The sequence below is a fragment of the Hemitrygon akajei genome, chromosome 28 (assembly GCF_048418815.1).
Source record: "Hemitrygon akajei chromosome 28, sHemAka1.3, whole genome shotgun sequence".
In the NCBI taxonomy this organism is placed as follows: Eukaryota; Metazoa; Chordata; class Chondrichthyes; order Myliobatiformes; family Dasyatidae; genus Hemitrygon; species Hemitrygon akajei.
Window position 1 is genome coordinate 16,070,909 of NC_133151.1, and position 6,595 is coordinate 16,077,503.

Consider the following 6,595-nt stretch of genomic DNA (forward strand, 5'->3'; position numbering starts at 1 on the left):
AAATATACGCCAGCATTTACAACCCTGAGAATCACTTTCTTGTGGGCGTACTCAATAAGTATTAGAATAATAACTGGAACGGGACTAATGAAAGTAGGGCGTTCGAAGTGCAGAAAACAAATAAATAGAAATAAATATCGAGAACATGAGATGAAGAGCCCTAGAAAGTGAGTCTGTGGGTTGTGGGAACATTTCAGTGATGGGGCAAGTGAAGTTAAACCCCTTTGATTCAAGAGCCTGATGGTCGAGGGGTGATGGACTACTGCTACGAGGGTCAGTATCGATGGGCTGAAGGGTCTGTTTCTGTGCCGTAATGAATCAGTGAATTTAACCGAATTTAACAAATTTGGGGGGAAAGGGCGGGAACATGGGCGAGGAGGGGTGGCGGGCGGGTGGGGGGGGGGGGGCGAGGAAAGAGATCGGTCAGGTCAGATAAGGGTTGGATCTATTCATCAGGAGGAAGCCCAATTTTCCAGTCCTCCAGAATCCTGGAATCCAGTGATTCTTGAAGTACCAACACTGGTTGAACGTCCAAGTTGGGCAATCTTTCATTCATTCTGCTATGCATTTTAATCTATAGATTTATTGAGAATTCCCATAAGGAAAAAGATTCTCGGAGCAGAATCTGGTGATATACGTTGCCAAAAAACAGAATCACCCTCACACTTTGGAATCTCCCCTGTAAATACCGACACACTCCCCAGGACTTCCTAAAAATACTGAAGTCCTGGGAAGTCCCCAGAATCTTTGTAGATCCCAACATGCACCCCTCGTCCCCCTGTAAATACAGACACACTCCCCGGGTCCCCCAATAAATACAGACACACTCCCCGGGACCCCCTGTAAATACAGACACACTCCCCGGGACGCCCTGTAAATACTGACACATTCCCCGGGTCCCCCTGTAAATATCGACACACTCCCCGGGACCCCCTGTAAATACAGACACACTCCCCGGGACCCCCTGTAAATACAGACACACTCCCCGGGTCCCCCAATAAATACAGACACACTCCCCGGGACCCCCTGTAAATACAGACACACTCCCCGGGACGCCCTGTAAATACTGACACATTCCCCGGGTCCCCCTGTAAATATCGACACACTCCCCGGGACCCCCTGTAAATACAGACACACTCCCCGGGACCCCCTGTAAATACAGACACACTCCCCGGGTCCCCCAATAAATACAGACACACTCCCCGGGACCTCCTGTAAATACCGATACACTCCCCAGGACCCCCTGTAAATACAGACAGACTCCCCGGGACCCCCTGTAAATACAGACACACTCTCCGGGACCCCCTGTAAATACTGACACATTCCCCGGGACCCCCTGTAAATACAGACACACTCCCCGGGATGCCCTGTAAATACTGACACACTACCCGGGACCCCTGTAAATACCGATATACTCCCCGGGACCCCCTGTAAATACAGACACACTCTCCGGGAACCCCTGTAAATACCGATACACTCCCCGAGACCCCCTGTAAATACTGACACGCTCCCCGGGAACCCCTGAAAATACCGACACGCTCCCCGGGACCCCCTGTAAATACCGACACACACCCTGGGACCCCCCTGTAAATAGTGACACACTCCACGGGACCCCCTGTAAATACTGACACACTCCCCGGGACGCCCTGTAAATACTGACACACTCCCTGGGACACCCTGTAAATACTGACACACTCCCTGGGACCCCCTGTGAATAGCGATACACTCCCCGGGACCCCCTGTAAATACCGACACACTCCCCGGGACCCCCTGTAAATACAGACACACTCCCTGGGACCCCCTGTAAATAGTAACACACTCCACGGGACCCCATGTAAATACTGACACACTCCCCGGGACGCCTTGTAAATACTGACACATTCCCCGGGATCTCCTGTAAATACAGACACACTCCCCGGGACCCCCTGTAAATACTGACACACTCCCCGGGACCCCCTGTAAATATAGACACACTCCCCGGGACCCCTGTAAATACTGACACACTCCCCGGGACCCCCAGTAACTACTGACACACTCCCCGGGACTCCCTGTAAATACCGACACACTCCACGGGACCCCCTGTAAATACTGACACACTCCCCGGGACCCCCTGTAAATACTGACATACTCCCCGGGTCCCCCTGTAAATACAGACACACTCTCCGGGAACCCCTGTAAATACCGATACACTCCCCGGGACCCTCTGTAAATACAGACACACTCCCCGGGACCCCCTATAAATACTGACACTCTCCCCGAGATCTCCTGTAAATACAGACACACTCCCCGGGACCCCCTGTAAATACAGACACACTCCCCAGGACCCCCTGTAAATACTGACACACTCCCCTGGACCCCCTGTAAATACCGACACACACACCGGGACCCCCTGTAAATACTGACACACTCCCCGCGACCCCCTGTAAATACAGACACCCACCCCGGGACCCCCGTGAATACCAACACACTCCCCGGGACTCCTGTGAATACAGACACACTCCCCGGGACACCCGGGTAAATACAGACACACTCCCCGGGTCCCCTGAAAGTACTGACACACTCCCCGGGACCCCCTGTAAATACAGACACACTCCCCGGGACACCCGGTAAATACAGACACACTCCCCGGGACTCCTGTGAATACAGACACACTCCCCGGGACACCCGGGTAAATACAGACACACTCCCCGAGACCCCCTGTAAATACCAACACACTCCCCGGGACCCCCTGTAAATACAGACACCCACCCCGGGACCTCCTGTAAATACAGACACACTCCCCGGGACCCCCTGTAAATACAGACACACTCCCCGGGACCCTCTGTAAATACCAACACACTCCCCAGGACCCCCTGTAAATACTGACACACTCCCCGGGACTCCTGTGAATACAGACACCCACCCCGGGACCCCCTGTAAATACAGACACACTCCCCGGGACCCTCTGTAAATACCAACACACTCCCCAGGACCCCCTGTAAATACTGACACACTCCCCGGGACTCCTGTGAATACAGACACACTCCCCGGGACCCCCTGTAAATACTGACACACTCCCAGGGACCCCCTGTAAATACAGACACCCACCCCGGGACCCCCTGTAAATACAGACACACTCCCCGGGACCCTCTGTAAATACCAACACACTCCCCAGGACCCCTTGTAAATACTGACACACTCCCCGGGACTCCTGTGAATACAGACACACTCCCCGGGACACCCGGTAAATACAGACACACTCCCTGGGTCCCCTGAAAGTACTGACACACTCCCCGGGACCCCCTGTAAATACAGACACACTCCCCGGGACACCCGGTAAATACAGACACACTCCCCGGGACTCCTGTGAATACAGACACACTCCCCGGGACACCCGGGTAAATACAGACACACTCCCCGAGACCCCCTGTAAATACCAACACACTCCCCGGGACCCCCTGTAAATACAGACACCCACCCCGGGACCTCCTGTAAATACAGACACACTCCCCGGGACCCCCTGTAATACAGGACACACTCCCCGGGACCCCCTGTAAATACAGACACACTCCCCGGGACCCTCTGTAAATACCAACACACTCCCCAGGACCCCCTGTAAATACTGACACACACCCCGGGACTCCTGTGAATACAGACACCCACCCCGGGACCCCCTGTAAATACAGACACACTCCCCGGGACCCTCTGTAAATACAACACACTCCCAGGACCCCTGTAAATACTGACACACTCCCCGGGACTCCTGTGAATACAGACACACTCCCCGGGACCCCCTGTAAATACTGACACACTCCCCGGGACCCCCCTGTAATACAGACACCCACCCCGGGGACCCCCTGTAAATACAGACACACTCCCCGGGACCCTCTGTAAATACCAACACACTCCCCAGGACCCCCTGTAAATACCAACACACTCCCCGGGACCCCCTGTAAATACAGACACCCACCCCGGGACCTCCTGTAAATACAGACACACTCCCCGGGACCCCCTGTAAATACAGACACACTCCCCGGGACCCTCTGTAAATACCAACACACTCCCCGGGACCCCCTGTAAATACAGACACACTCCCTGGGACCCCCTGTAAATACTGACACACTCCCCGGGACTCCTGTGAATACAGACACACTCCCCAGGACCCCCTGTAAATACTGACACACTCCCCAGGACCCCCTGTAAATACTGACACACTCCCCGGGACTCCTGTGAATACAGACACCCCACCCCGGGACCCCCTGTAAATACAGACACACTCCCCGGACCCTCTGTAAATACCAACACACTCCCCAGGACCCCCTGTAAATACTGACACACTCCCCGGACTCCTGTGAATACAGACACACTCCCCGGGACCCCCTGTAAATACTGACACACTCCCCGGGACCCCCTGTAAATACAGACACCCACCCCGGGACCCCCTGTAAATACAGACACACTCCCCGGGACCCTCTGTAAATACCAACACACTCCCCAGGACCCCCTGTAAATACTGACACACTCCCCGGGACCCCTGTAAATACAGACACCCACCCCGGGACCCCCTGTAAATACAGACACACTCCCCGGGACCCTCTGTAAATACCAACACACTCCCCAGGACCCCCTGTAAATACTGACACACTCCCCGGGACCCCCTGTAAATACTGACACACTCCCCAGGACCCCCTGTAAATACAGACAGACTCCCCGGGACCCCCTGTAAATACTGACACACTCCCCGGGACTCCTGTGAATACAGACAGACTCCCCAGGACCCCCTGTAAATACTGTCACACTCCCCGGGACCCCCTGTGAATACAGACAGACTCCCCGGGACCCCCTGTAAATACTGACACACTCCCCGGGACCCCCCTGTGAATACTGACACACTCCCCGGGACTCCTGTGAATACAGACAGACTCCCCAGGACCCCCTGTAAATACCAACACACTCCCCAGGACCCCCTGTAAATACAGACACCCACCCCGGGACCTCCTGTAAATACAGACACACTCCCCGGGACCCCTGTAAATACAGACACACTCCCGGGACCCCCTGTAAATACAGACACCCACCCCGGGACCTCCTGTAAATACTGACACACTCCCCGGGACCCCCTGTAAATACAGACACCCACCCCGGGACCTCCTGTAAATACAGACACACTCCCCGGGACCCCCTGTAAATACTGACACACTCCCCGGGACCCCCCTGTAAATACCGACACGCTCCCGGGACCCCCTGTAAATACAGACACCCACCCCGGGACCTCCTGTAAATACTGACACACTCCCCGGGACTCCTGTGAATACAGACACACTCCCCGGGACCCCCTGTGAATACAGACACACTCCCCGGGACCCCCTGTGAATACAGACACCCACCCCGGGACCCCCTGTAAATACTGACACACTCCCCGGGACCCCCTGTAAATACTGACACACTCCCCGGGTCCCCCTGTAAATACAGACACACTCCCCGGGACCCCCTGTAAATACTGACACACTCCCGGGACTCCTGTGAATACAGACACACTCCCCGGACCCCCTGTAAATACTGACACACTCCCCGGGACTCCTGTAATACTGACACACTCCCCGGGACCCCCTGTAAATACTGACACACTCCCCGGGACCCCTGGAAGTTAAGACTCGCTCTCTGGAGCCGCCCTGTCAATACTGACACACTCCCGGACCCCCTGTCAATACTGACACATTCCCTGGAGACGCCCTGTATCAGAAGTTTTGAGGACTCCCCGCCTCTGGCGTGACACTAATCCGGACCGTCCCACCGCCCCGTCCCGGTCCCGGGACTCGCCCCCGCTCCACGCACCGTCCAAGGCCGCCGCCGGTACCCCGGGGAGAGTCTGGGCGCCGCTCCCTCCCGTCCGCTCGCTCTCCGTCTCGGGGCGCGCTCCGGGTGCGCCGCGCCCACCGTGCGGGAGCGCGCATTGCGCCAGGCGCTGACCGCGCTCTCGCTGCGCTGCTACCCCGCGGGCAGACCGGAGCCGGTCCCCTCCCTGCGGTGCGAAGCTCCCTCAGCGCCGTCCCTCCCACGTGACCGCGCTCCCCCACTGCCGTCATTCCCACGGTGCGGCGCTCCCTCAGCGACCACCCCTCCCAGAATGCGAAGCCCCCTCTATACCTCCCCCTCGCTGCGCGAGGCTCCCTCAGTACCGCCCCGTTCCTCATTGCAGGCTCCCTCAGTTACTCCTCTCCTACAGTGCGAAGCTCCCTCAGTAACGCCCCCTCGCACAGCGTAAACTCCCTCAATAACAATCCCTCAGAGCCGCCTCCCGCTCCTGCCCCCAGAGTGCGGGGGATTCGAACCTGCGGCCGCTCATGCCAGTGATGGTTTCTGCCTGTCTAGCGATCCCCTGTGATTCCGGCCCGAAGTGAAGACGGGTGTTCGAATGGGGGAAGGGGCCTTCTCGCCGTCTGCGGCCGGTCGCCGAGGAGCGAGCTCCCAGCTCTGCAGACACCCGTCTCAGGTGTCGCAGTGTCGGCTTGACCTCAGGATTGACGGGGTCAGCAGGGATTACAGCGGCCTGTGAGGGACCGGACAGGGGCTGGGGGAAAGGTCACACACACACAGAGATCTTTTTCTCTCTGTC

The 6,595-nt window shown here is 57.1% G+C and overlaps 1 protein-coding gene across 3 annotated transcripts in view; it reads right to left on the reverse strand.

Annotated features, from left to right (window-relative positions):
- LOC140717713 (calpain-1 catalytic subunit-like) overlaps positions 1–5,962 on the reverse strand; it is a 75,480-nt gene extending 69,518 nt beyond the window's left edge. For all 3 annotated transcript variants that reach the window (XM_073031392.1, XM_073031391.1, XM_073031389.1), the window contains exon 1: positions 5,815–5,962. The gene's annotated coding sequence lies outside the window, so the exon portion shown is untranslated. The remainder of the gene's footprint in view (positions 1–5,814) is intronic.
- Positions 5,963–6,595: the final 633 nt, after the last annotated feature.